Source organism: Uloborus diversus, chromosome 7 (genome assembly GCF_026930045.1).
Source record: "Uloborus diversus isolate 005 chromosome 7, Udiv.v.3.1, whole genome shotgun sequence".
Taxonomy (NCBI): Eukaryota; Metazoa; Arthropoda; class Arachnida; order Araneae; family Uloboridae; genus Uloborus; species Uloborus diversus.
Genome location: NC_072737.1, coordinates 126,804,550 through 126,818,799, shown reverse-complemented (window position 1 = coordinate 126,818,799; position 14,250 = coordinate 126,804,550). Strand labels below are relative to the sequence as shown.

Here is a 14,250-nt window from a genome sequence, read left to right as displayed (position 1 = left end):
GTATAACTTTAAAAAGTTATTTTTTAGGATGGCACAAATAATTCGTCTATCAATTAACTCAGTTATTTCTTTATGTTTTAAAAACAAATGTACTGACTTTAAATTGGATAAGTACAACTGTTTTATATTTTGTTATACAGGGTGTCCGAAAAGTCCTTAACACATTTAAAAAAATTCATAGAAAACCAACAAATTGTCGTATGAATTTGCTGTTTGCACCATAATACTTCACAGGTTCAAGAGTTTTTATGACATCGAAAAAAAAGGGGGGGGGGGAGAAGAAGAAAAAAAGGCATTTCGCAGCTAGGGTGTCAATATATGCTATGTTAGTATAAGTAACTTTTTAATTGTTTATGTTGACATGGGAAAATACAAAAAGGAATGAAAATTAGTAAACGAAGAATTACAAGCATAGCATATACTGACACCCTGGCTGCGAAATGCCTTTTTTCTTCTCCCCCCCCCCCCTTTCATTTTTTTTTCCGAGGTCATAAAAATTCTTGATCCTGTGAAGTATTATGGTGCAAACCGCAAATTCATACGACAATTTGTTGGTTTTCTATGAATTTTTTTAATGTGTCAAGGACTTTTCGGACACCCTGTATAATAGCAAGTAGCTAGTCAACTTTAATCATTTATAACTTCATATTTGATTGGCAAATGTACCAAACCACAATTAGTTAAGCTTACCCGCTTTGGGCTCAATGTTAGGGCAAAGCGGGTTTTTCACGTGTTTGTTAAGTTTGATAATAAATAAATATTGGGTTTGAAATAATACAAAAATCACTTTTTATTTTGAAGTTCAAGAACCCTGCTAGGAAATAAAACCGAAATTGTTGCGATTAAAATCCAAAAACTACAATTTTCGAACGTTCTTCGAAAACCTACCTTTGGGCCACCCTCCCCTAGGTATGAATGTATGATTTACTTGAGCCATGAACTAGTTACTTTTTGAGAAAAAAGACATCTTTAGAAAACCCGGTCGAATATCGTAAACACACTTATCAGAGTGTGAACCTGACTGATAAAATAAAATTATTGCACACGTGATAAAAAAAACAAGGTCGTTATTTTTGAGGAAAGAAGAGAAATAAAAGATAGCTAGCATTACGTGGAAAAGGATTTTTGAAACCCGAGCTAAAAGAGATTTTGATGTAATGAATTTTTTATATTTGCTTCAAACAATCTCATTTGTTTTCTCAATTTCAACGTCATTCAATGGATAACTCTCTAAATATCGCCAATAGCGCCAAATTGAAACCAAATTCGAAAAATCACTTTTTATTTGCAAAAACTGTCGCCAGCATGGCGATATATCGCCAAGTGTTCGCCGAATTATAAAATCACGTAAGTCTGCTTTATATTTATTAACAGTGATTTTACCCAAAAAGTTGTAAAAGACCCTTTTTGGAATATCCGAATGCAAACAAAAGGAGAATAGAATTACCTAGCTTTAAATATCTTAAATTTTAAGAAACAACGGGACATTGAAACTAGGACAATCATTAAAATGGTTCAAATGAGTTTGCTCAATTCAATTACTTAGTACCTAAGGGAGCGGGATATAAAAAATTAATGGACCAACAAGACTCCTGACAACATCCAGAATCGTAATCTGCAAGCTTTTCTGAGTTCAAAACAATTTACAGAATGCGGTCCTCATATTTTGCATACTCAACTCCCTTTAGCGCCTGCACTAGAAGTGCACAACTAGACCCCATTTGAGTCTACATACAAAATTTCAACCTTCTACGGCATATCGTTTCTGAGTTATGCCAGATACATACATACACATATATGCACATTCGAACAAACAAACGTATGCACATACAGACGTAGTGATAATTAACTCTGGAATAATCAAAATGATCGTTTTGACTGTCCATACGTTCTGATGTACACATGCACGGCACGTGCGGATTAGAGATGAAACGGGCTCAGTCCGGGTCCGACAGACCGAGCTCGGAACCCAAAGCGGGCTCGGGCTCGGTTCCGCTTTGAGTCCGGGCTCAGGCTCTAGAACTGAAAATAGGTTTCGGGCTCGGGCTCAAGGCAAGCACAGATATTCAATAGCCAATCTCCATACAAATTCAAAGCAAATAAACATTTTCCTACTGTGAGAAAATGAAAGGAACATTTAAATCAGTTCAATCAGTGTCAATACCCCCCCCCCTCCAGATAAATAAATAAATTAATTAATTAACGCTTATTTATAGTGTTTTTTGCGATTACTATTGCAATATGTCATACAGTAATGCATTTTAAGTGAAGCATTTTAAGAAAATTTAGAAACTTCTCTCTGTTAATGAAGAACATTTGACCTAACATTTTTCATTAACAGAGAGATCATGTCAGACTGTAGAAGGCTCGGTTTTTGATACAAGAAAGTTTCCTTCGGGTTCGGATTTTGGTCCGAGACAATATCACTCGGGCTCACGCGGGCCCGGACTCTCAAAAATGAGCCCGAACTCAGCTCTAGTGTGGATGGGCCGAAAAAACAACTCATCATTCATTCGGGGATGAGTAAAATGCAAATTTTTGAGGGAAAATGTTTTGGCAAATACAATACTTTCTTTACTATGCAACAGGAAGTAAAATGGAAAACATCTAAACTGTATTACACATTCTAAATTCATTATTTATAGTAAAAACGTTAATTATTACCTGTTAAATGCTTGCTTGGAATTAAGTTATTGATTAATTTTCCTTCTAACTGTTGCAACGATATTTTCCTGAACCTATGAAGGCGTTTTGAAGATAACTGGCAGATAACATTTTATTTCAGTTAACTTTATCTCCGTCTGTTACTCTACTCCAAAAGACTACTATCGATTTAAGACATTGTTCAAGGTATGAAATCGTTCGGCGAGAAGTTTGCTAAAGAAACACTTAAACGACGTAGATAGAATAAAGAAAGTGCTGCATGTATTGCCTTTTAAAACAAAGGATGTTTATCTCCAACAGAAATTTCGCAACCTTATCATTGAAAAAAAGAATTAATATTTTCGTTTAAGAAGCATGTTGAAATCGTTTGTACTCTATTAAAAATTTACAATTTCAAGTGAATTCAAAGTTCTTTTATATTTTCTTTCGCGTTTCTATTTTAACGCTTTGAGGATCAAACGAAAACAATTTTCTAAAATTTTGTTCATTTATTATTTAACTCAGAAATCCAATAATAAATAATAATAGCAATTTCACTGATCAAGTAGCGCTGACGTCATCAAACATAAAACTCGAGCCATAGCATTATAGTTTGATAATATTTTTTGGCAATGGTTGACGTGCAGGAAAATGCTTTATTTTGACAAGGCTGAACTGCATCCGGTTAACCTAACTGTTTTACTGGCAAGACTCATTTCAGGTAAGGCCCCTATATATACGAGCCGACGCATCAGCTTAAGATCAGCCTTTTTGGATCGGAGCGCGTGTTTGAGTGGTTGTCTTTTCTGGCAAGTTATCGCGTTGGTGATTGTTCACTGTAAGCAATTATTAGCGGCACGTGAATTGTTTATAAAATAAAATATTATTTTCTGCAAATTTGGCGAAATCCGAAACTGTGCTGTGGTAACCCAAGCAGTGCAACAATGATAAATCCGATCCAAAATGGCTAAACTTAAGCTCATGCGTCGGCCTGTCTATATAGCGGCTCTAATTTCAGGGAAATGAAGAAACAAAATAGTGGTCAACAATGAAAGGTATCTACTGGAGTTTAGGGATAATCCACTCGGATTTAGAGTTAAAATTTCAATTACCAAAATAGTATCACCAAACAGGCAATGGTTTCGTTCGAGTGTAGAAGCAATTTTCACCCGTCATACAATGACGGGCAATTTTCTAGTATTTGAATAATTGAATGGGTGGCGGAGAAAACATTGTACGATGGTTTTCAACTTTTTATTTATTTATTTATTTATTTATTTATTTATTTTTTTTTTCAGAATAAGAGTAATGAACATAGTCCCGAGAATGAATCACCTGTGTTTTTAGTTCGTTTACACGGTCAGATAATGCGCTAATTGGCATTGGCCTTGTAAATAAGGTGTTCAAAATTTCTGGAAGAACGCTGTATGTTGCAAACCTGCTTCGGGGCTTCCTTGCAATAAGAAATGAGTGGGTAATTGAATGGAAAAAACGTTGTACGTTGCTTTCCGTGGCCTGTTTAGTATATTGTACTGTGCAGATTCGTTTTTTGGCTGTAGTGAATAGTTGTTTTCAACATACAACGTTTTTCCCTCCACCCATTCAATTAATGATGTAATCAGGGCCAAGATTTTGGGGTGAAATATTTACTGGGGGAATGGTTTGGGGTCAAAACTTCGCAGGACGAAATTTCGCGGCCGAACCTTCGCCGACCCATAACTTCGCTTGTCTAAAACTTCGCCTATTTATTCAGTACTTCTATATTTTATTTTATTCTTTTCATTATTTGTTCCTCATCCTATTTTAAGACTAGTTTTTCAAAATTTGTCAGTTCAATTCAGAAGCGACCCCTCCCCCGCCCCCCAACTTGCTTTCCGCGGTGTCACTCCTAATTCATTCGCTTCTCCATTCGAGCGAGAAATTGATGAACCTCTACAGTAGGGTGGATCAAAAATAATTTTCGAAATTTTATCTAGACGAAAAAGATATTCTATATGATTATCAGATTCAAGAAAAAATAAATAAATAACGATAACTAAATAAAACCAAATAAAAACTATTTTTATCTCCCCTCTCATTTCAAGTTTCATGCATGATGCATTGAATTTCATAAATATTTAATTTACCATTATGATATTTATTTTTTAAATCGAAACCATAAAGTTGAAAAATATAATCGTAAATGAAATATGTAATTTGAAGATTTTTTTTCACAAGTAAAATAATGTAGTTTGAAGAAGTTTTATTAAAGATGAGAAAAGTAATACACGCACGATATTTTGACTACGCGAAGTTTTGTCCAGGCTAAGTTTATCGCATGGAAGTTAAAACACTATTTCCGTCTGGACATTTTTTCTGAAACTAAAATTGAAGTCCAGGCGAAGTTTTGACCATGCGAAGTTTTGACCGCGCGAAGTTTGGGCCGTGAAGTTTTGTATAGCGAAGTTTCGGCGGCGAAGTTTTGACCCATTACTGTGAAAATCCTTGGCGACTTGTTTTATCAGAGTCAGAATCTTCTAGAAGTCATGTTACACTAAATTTCCCTGTGATCTCTACGAAAAAAAATCTTTAGAGCCTAAATTTTTTTCCTGGCTCCCAAGATATTACAATTTTTGCCCATCCGTGAACAAAACCTTCAGTTAATAAGTAATCAGATAAAAGTTGAAGCACGGAAATATGAATATGATGTTTTCAATCCGTGCATTCCATTTACAATGTTTTCAAAATAAAATAACAGACTTTTTTAAATAATACTTAGCACTTTTCATAATGCACTCAAAAGGATAAAATAACTTTTTCGGGTCAGAAAGGACAGTTTCAGTTTTCCGGTAGTTTTCAATTATTCCAAGAAAATGACACCACAAACGAAGAAAAGTGCAGCTTTAATCACAATGAGAATTTCTTATCATTATCAAGATTTCAATCATAACTTAGAGTGTTGAAACATGCATATTTGATTTTTAGTTGAAATATGCAAGATGACAAAAAATGAAGTTTTGATTTAACATACAAATTTAGCAACTAAATTAAAAACGTGAAGAAGTAATAACTTGTAAGGTATTTTCAAAACTATTACAAAAAATAATCTGAAAAATAATGATTTCTTTTCTGAATTGTGTCATTATAGTACGCTAATTATTTGAAAACAAAGAGTAAAGAAAGGAGCGAACGGTTTAATCTTGTGCAAATGAAGGCTTCTTCCTTTACTGTATGTTGTTTATCTTACATAGTCTGAATCGCATAAGAAGAATATTCAAATTAAGCAAAATAAACAACATACAGGCAGGGTAACGGTCTCGGAGAATCCTACTGTAAATATTGAGGTTCCGAGGGAGAAAAAAAAAGAACACATACACACAGAGAGATAATCTGAGGCAGCTTATAATCCGCACCTCATTAATTTTCAAGATATGGAGCAAACGTCTTTCTATTTTCCATACAATGGCTCAAAGTTTTTTTTTTATTATTATTATTTATTTTTATTTTTTTTATTTTTTTACGAATAGGATAAGTAATTAACTGAGATTAATCCATCCTCAAGTATGTTGATTGAAAATCCACCAGGAACAATTTGAAAGCAGGAATGAGCGGGTACATCACTTTCAAGATATGGAGAAAACGTCTTTCTCTTTTCCATACAATGGCTCAAAGTTTTTTTTTTTTTTTTTACGAATAGGATAAGTAATTGACTGAGATTAATCCATCCTCAAGTATGTTGATTGAAAATCCACCAGGAACAATTTGAAAGCAGGAATGAGCGGGTACATCACTTTCAAGATACGGAGCAAACGTCTTCATCAATTTCCCAGTATTTAGGGACCATATTCGAGTGTTATTGTCTTTCCCAGTAGCACAAGCACGTTCATGTCCTCGTCAAACTTATGCTTCTTCTATTTTCAAAAGTATCGAAATGGTGGTCGTCAAATCTACCTGCAAATCTACCTATCAAACCCATTCGTAAATCTACCTGCAAAAGAAAAAAAAATATGTATGTACAAATTAACAGTCAAAATATAATGCTGATGAATCCCAAGAAGTGATTGCAATACCTGTTTAAATTATGATACCAGACTTAAAAGGCTATGTATAGCTTGGAGCAAAGAGTCAGTCAGATGGAACATGATTCAGTTGTTTAAATTTATCAAAATGAAAGATGTTAATGGGTTACATTTTAGTTCGGAAAGCAAGACAAGGGGTCATTGTTTTAAGAAGTGGTTGGAAAACTACTTTTTTTTTGTAGCGAACTGTAACTACTTTATTACAAATGTAGTTAACTACAACTACTGTTTTCGAACTGTAGCAACTACAAACTACTTTTGAAAAATAATCGCTACTTCGCTATTTTTATAAAAATTTTAAAAAATAAATAAATGAAAAGCATACACATGCACACCATTTGAGGATTGAACGAAAAAATTCAAAAAGTGGTTTAGATTAATGAATTAGCTTATTTGAGAATGGAATATTGCTAAGAATTATTTATTATTTCATTCCTTTACTGAGCCAATTTGTCATTCGAAACATTTTTTTTTTTCGATTTTTACGAATACTCTTCAGTGCAAGAAAGGATTTAAAAAGTTGAAGGAATTCAACCTTCAAGTTTTTAATCCTTTACTAACAGTGGATATTTCATTCAAGAAGTGCAACTCGACTACTTGAAAATGTAAATAAGTGAAGTCATAATTTGATTAAAATTTTATATAGACATACATTTGTGTCCATAAAATTGATTCAGATGGTGAAAAACATCTTTTAAACAAAAGAGAAAAACTTTGATTTTCATTATATGAGTTAATTTTTTAGGAACTTATATTTTGTAGGAATTAGTTAATTGATTTTGAGCTTCAAACTAAGAGTCCGGACCTGGACACCATCTCTTTTCTTACGCTACTGATAAAATGAAATAAAAGCATTTTTCAATTTTACCGAAAGAACCTCAAAAATTTAGATTGTTTAATAATTGACTTTTATTTTGTTGATATATCAACATTCAATCAATAAAAAAGAAAAATAAAGAAATAGGAAAAATATCCCAAACGGTACTAGAATTTATAATCATATATTAATAAATATCTGAAATATGAAACATAACTGAGAATACCAGGGCTGTGGAGTCGGAGTCGGACTGATTTTGGGATAAAGGAGTCGGAGTCGGGGTCGTTAGAAAACATGCCGACTCCGACTCCGAGCTTCTTTTTTTCTTTCCTTTTCACTGACTCTCCTTGCATTTTTTAAAAACTGACTACCGATTGGTTCGATTACCTGTATAAAAAGATACTAATGAGAAAATAACTGCCATTATGGCAATCAGCTAGCTTGAGTGCTTACCGAACTTTCTGTAACCGTCCCCTAGTTTGCTTGTTTTTTAACTTAACTAATAGCTACTGTCAGCAAACGATTTTGTTGCCTAACATTTTCAAGTAATCACTTTCAAATAAAAATAGAAATATAGTGTTTTGTTCGATATCGGTTATAAAATAGTAAAAGAAACGTAACAAATTAGTAAGTCGAGGCCCGTAACTAAGGTCGAAACGTTTAAGGGTGGTCGGCAAATTCAAAGAAGTTCTGACGCGAAAGCACGAATCCAAAAGATTCGATGAAATAATCTGTTTTTTTTCTTTATTAAGACTATTTCTATAAGCTTGGTTCTCACTAAAATGTATGGAACAAAATAAGTGTAAATGATTCCTTGATTACAGCATCAATAGTTGCAGTTAAACTTAAAATCTTTATATTAAGGTTAATTTTAAAGCAGCCAGTAAAATTTAAATTAATTACTTTTAAATAAAAAAAAACCGCCTTCAAAAAATACCCAGGAACTAAAAAGCAAAAAACAACTGATTACACTTACATTCTATTTCCTACCCAAACATAGAAATGAAATTTATTTTACAATTACAGTACAAAAATCAAAACAGTACTAAACTAAACACCGAATTATAAAATAAACACTGATTTAAATTACTATACGATGAATTATTTTAAATACCTAACTAATTATATACGATCTCTTAATTTCTAATAACCTTTTGAAGTCGCGGCCTCCTATAAATAACTACATAACGTAACTGACAACCCACCGAATCCTGAATTAAGCACTAATTTAACTATACGCAAAATTAGTCTTTAAAACTTAAACCTACTCAGCTACGTTAGGTAGTAATTTATAGGAGGTCCCGAGTTCAAAAGGTTTTTAAAAATTAAGAGATCGTATATAATTAGTTAGGTATTGAAAATAATTCATCGTATAGTAATTTAAATCAGTGTTTATTTTAAAATTCGGTGTTTAGTTTAGTTGATTTTTGTACTGGAATTGTAAAAAAGATTTCATTTCTATGTTTGGGTATTAAATAGAATGTAAGTGTAATCAGTTGTTTTTTGCTTTTTAGTTCCTGGGTATTTTTTGAAAGCGGTTTTTTTTTTTTTTTCATTTAAAAGTAATTTATCTTTTGCTTTTTAGTGGTGTAAATAACACGGCGAGCGGCTCGGAGACTTCCGACGACTGTGAAGAAAGGTTTTTTCAAATGCGTAACTATGTACAAAAAAAATTGTCTTCATCATTTGTTCAACTTCATCAAAGTTTGCTTTCCGAAAGCAAATGCACGAGTCACTAAAAAAATCGCTTTATGTTTAAATTTGTAAAATTGTAAATTTTAGAATTGTAATATTGTAAATTGTAATTTATGTTTCGCAATTAGTGTCATGTAACTCGTGATAAAAGTCGCATGTTTCTTCACATGGCCCCACTATAAATGAAGATTAAAAATTCCACTAGATTGAATTCTATGCTTGCTTCAGAGAATCCGTAATTCAAAATTTTCATTATCATTACTCTTAATAATATATATTTTTAGTACTTTCTTTAACTATAGTTAAAGAAAGTATAAACCTTTGTTTTATAGCCTTTGTTTATCAATGTTTTTTTTTTCTTTCTTTTTTTTTTTTTTTAATTTAATCGTTTGTGAGGGAAATTGCATGAAATTTATTGTTTCACACTTAACTTTTCCCTAAAGAACAAATAGGGTAAATCAAAGATTTGGAACCTAAGTTAGACCACCCCTAAAGAAAACCACCACTAAACAAAAACAAGCATAACAACCGGTTCACTAAGTGAGACGATATACAAATTTAATAAAGTACAAATCGATTTAAATGTGAGAATGATATTTGAAGAGTTCCCTCAATTTCATCAAACCTGAACTTGGTTAATAGTAGACCGCCGAGGAACTATGCTGTTTCAAACAAAAAAATCGGTACATTCATGGGCGTACACAGAAATTTTGGAGCCCATCAAAAATGACTTTTCCGGGCCCCTCTCCATATTGTTTACCCCTATATTTCACAGTTTCAAAAATATTGGGCCCCCTCCAGGCTCGGGCCCGGGACAAAAGGTGTCCCTCCCTCCTCCCTGTGCACGCCCCTGGGTACAGGTGTCTTCGAGTATTTATGGAACATTGTACAAAGAAAAATAAATCCGACGAGTTCAGAACCTCCTCCTTTTTTTGAAGCCTGCTAATTAATATAACCCTAATTTCAAATTGAACTGGCGGCATCGTGAAATAGTAAATCCAGAACATTGGTCTAACTTCAGAAATCATACACAGTTATAATGTATATTTTTAAAGAATATAAATTAAAACGTGTTCTGTATACAATGCCCCCTCAATTGAACACTAAATATATTTAAAAATTGGAATATTAAATAAAGAACTTTATATTTTAGTGCCTAAATAAAGTTATTTATTAGTAAATAAAATATTAAGGTAATTGATTCAACTGCTAAAGTAGCAAAATATATTTAATTTACTGCTTTGCTACGCAGTAATAAATACATTAGTAACACCTATAATAAAAAATTACCATGCGGCGCAGCGTTGAGAAAATTAATCATCCATGTCCCGCGAGAATTAAATATCGTTCAAGAGAAAGTCAAAAGCTTAGATGTGAAAATAGACCGATCCCAACAACACCACGTGATCATGACGTATGAAATTTGAAGTTTCTTGGATTTCTCCGGGACCCCTTATCAGAACCAGTTTAAATTATAATGGGACCATTTGGGAAGTATACCCTTCCAAACAAAAAAAATTTTTTCAAATCGGTCCAGTAGTGTTGGAATAATTCGAAAACACACATAAAAAGGCGCAATACGAAATCATAACCTCATTTTTTGAAGTCGGTTAAAAATTTAGCGAAGAAGAAATAAAGGTATAGTAAAAGCTATTCGTACAAATTTGTATACCGCTGCATTTTGTGTAAAATTAGCTCCTGACGTATATATGCCCTATTTTCGTTGAAATTTTATTGATGAAATATAATTTAAAATATATTCGCGAAAATTTTCAGAATTAAAGTATTTATATTTTTTATAAACTCTGAAATTAACTTTGGGTGTCATCTACCAGATGGATGTCACCCGGGGCACACCACCCCCTCTCAAGAACTTGGATTTAGAAAAACAGCTTTTTCTTTCTCTCAAGTTACAGCTTTCAAAAATTGAAAGCACACGATTTGATCAATATCTATTTGTTAAACATTAACGGGGGGCAAATACAGATAATCCTTTTCAAATTTTTAAAAGGGATTTTTAAGTCACCTCACTTTTTAACACGTAACTACTGGAAAATTTGAATTTTAAATTGAATTTCTAACGTTGTATGCGTTTTGGGTTTACAATAAAAAACAAAATGCGAAATTTTCATAAAAAGGAATTAATATTTCAATCTCTGTTTAGAGGTTTTCCCCCTTCCCGTGAAGGAAGAGAGGGAGTTGAAAAAATACAATTAAAAAAATCCGGAGTTGGAGTCGGAGTCGAACATTTGAAAATCCAGGAGTCGGGGTCGGAGTCGGTCATTTTCCTTCCGACTCCCAGCCCTGCTTTCTGATTCAAGGAACCCCGTAAAATTTGGAATTTTATGCACGGTTATAAAACTATTACAACGGTGTAGTTATTCAGTAGTACTCAATAACATTCTAAACTACTGGGCTTATACATTTTTTTTTTTTTTTTTTTTGGTTTTTACGCAGTCGGGTTTTTTGTTTTTATTTAATAATTTTTTATTTTACTCTTTTTAGTTAATTTTTATTGACTTAGTTATTATGATTATAAGACGGTGCATTTCGTAACCTTGTCATTTCATTGAGACAGTTTGTTTGTATCGTGAGTTTTATTTATTAACTTCCGGTGTTCTAAACTACTCATAATTAGTTCCTCTGGGGACCTAACTCGGCTTAAAGCTACATGTGCTTGACCTTCGGCAAAAATGCGCGAACTTAAGTCAACCGCAGCACAGCTATATAAACAGCTTGTATAACTCATGATGACGCGAAATCGGAACTGTCGTCAGTCAAATCTTTCTCGCAAAACTAAAAAATCCTCTCAACAAAGTACACGTCACGAAACTCAGTCCCTTGAATCAAGGCAAAAACAAATGCAACATATGTTAGAGATAAAAATCGAATTAGTAGTCTTTCTTTCTTTCGGTGCTTATTGCCCGGGTTTATTTTATGAGGACTACAATATGAGTGCCTCGCCTTCGTTACGCATAACATATTTTTATTACACTACAGAATACATATAAAGAACACATGAAAGAATTTACATCAGAAAGAGTTGAAAGTACATCCGGAGCGAGGGTGTCTTGACCCACCTCCTCAAGTGGGAGAAGCAATCGCTTAGACCACTCGGCCATTGAGACCCTAATTAGTAGACTTGGCAAACAAAAAAATTGAGACAGCGAAAACTACCTGCATTTGTCGCACGCAGATAGCGTGCGACACAGTGTGCAGTACCCAAAGTGCGCCGATCCAGAACTGACAAAATATGGCAACTGGTTGTTGATATGGTGAATTTTGATTACTGTAATGTGTTTAGTGACACTCCCAAGGTTAAGACAAATCGATTGACGTAAGAATTACCGAAATTGGCGAAGGCGTTTAGCCTGTAGAACGCCATATAGGAACAGACATACATACATAGACTGATAAACACATTAAGCATTGGTTTCCTAGTACCCTGTTTACACTGGCCGAGATATACTAGTTTATTTTTAAACGGTGTTAAAGTTAAACCGCGTGCCGAAACGGGCGTTTACACTAGCGTTGATTTAAACACGTTTAACCGTAACTTTTTGTTTGTTTACATTCTGTCATTCTGTTGTAGCGTCGTTACTTTTTTTATTTTCATGCTCGTTTACGCTATTTTTTTATTAAAGAAAATAATATTCAGGACTGAATCATATTTTCTAAACACATTGCGAAATATATTTAGCAGTTTGTACTATTCGTATTTATTTTTAAGCAATTTATGATCGAAGCATTGATTTTGTGCACGAATAAAACCCCCTTCAAAATCAAAGCTTTGAACTTTAAATCAGATTAATAGAGTAATTTTGAAACTTCATTGATGGGAAATAAATGATTTCCTTTACATTTTCCTTCATGTTTATGTTTCATAGATGAGAAGAAAGTACATTTTATACGTCAATAACAAGTCAAAGGTGAAACGCACTTTCTAGTTGTGAGACAAGTACAATTTTTCAGTTGATAAATATTTCAAAATGTTTAGGCCAAAATAAATAAAGGTGTTCTTAGTTACCTGGGAAAATGTAGGAATTTGTAATTACAAACGAGCAAAAATTGACTATTTTTTTATCTTGAAAGTAAAGCTAATACTTTGATTAGTCACTCTCATGAATACATAAAAATAATGATAAAAATGTTTACTTGGTTCTTTTTTTTTTTTTTTTTTTTTTCGAAAGGAGAATATGTATTTATGAATTAGTACTATTTCAGTTCTAGAGATCATGCACTGCACTTTTTAATTTATCTACAGTGCATTGGTCTACATTTTGTACAGCTGAGCGCATTTGACATGCATCCAATTAAGGTGAACCATATCGGTAGTGGCCACTGCTTCAGTGCCCACTTCAACGTTTATATTTGAAAAAAAAAAAAAAACAGGGTTCCAGGTTACCCAATGGATTCAAACGTGCAGGAGCTAATATCGTAAGTGCACATTTGATGCTATTTTGATTCCATTGGGATACCTGGGATCGTAATTTTTGAAAGATAAACCTTGAAATAGCCACGACTGAAGCACTGGCCATTACAGGTACATTTATCTTAGAACCTGTTTTTATTTATATTTCCATTCAAAAAGCTCTAGTAGTCGCCAATCACTGCTTCCGAGAAAGATATTAATCCTTTTCTTTTCCATCAGCACAATTTTTTCAATTTGAAACGGTTTCTTTTCAATGTAAGTACTAATAGTTATTTCAAGTTATTATAAGCCCCCCCCCCCCTCCTTCGCCCTTAATTAGCCAAATATAGCCTAATTCTGCCTTTTAGGGATTCTTGTTCACCAGCTTCGTGTATCTAAAATATTGTTTATCAAGCAATTTAAATGAAGATGATATTTCTTCTGTGAGTGCTCACGAATTCCCCTCAAATAGACAGTTTAAAAACGTCTTTAGGTTATGAGATGTTATACAAATCATTTATTTGTTTCAAGTCTATATATACAATAAAATTCACTTTGCGACATATTGTCAGACCACACCCATCTATATTGCATCCTCTCACTTTCATGCTCATTTTTCTGCAAAA

At 33.2% G+C, this 14,250-nt stretch overlaps 1 protein-coding gene across 6 annotated transcripts in view; it reads right to left on the bottom strand.

Annotated features, from left to right (window-relative positions):
- The window catches only part of LOC129225945 (platelet glycoprotein Ib alpha chain-like), a 78,303-nt gene extending 75,436 nt beyond the window's left edge, over positions 1-2,867 (bottom strand). For 2 of the 6 annotated variants that reach the window (XM_054860493.1, XM_054860494.1), the window contains exon 1: positions 2,665-2,867. The gene's annotated coding sequence lies outside the window, so the exon portion shown is untranslated. The remainder of the gene's footprint in view (positions 1-2,664) is intronic. The other 4 variants (XM_054860497.1, XM_054860498.1, XM_054860492.1 and 1 more) reach the window with 3 other exon arrangements.
- Between the last annotated feature and the right edge of the window lie 11,383 nt (positions 2,868-14,250).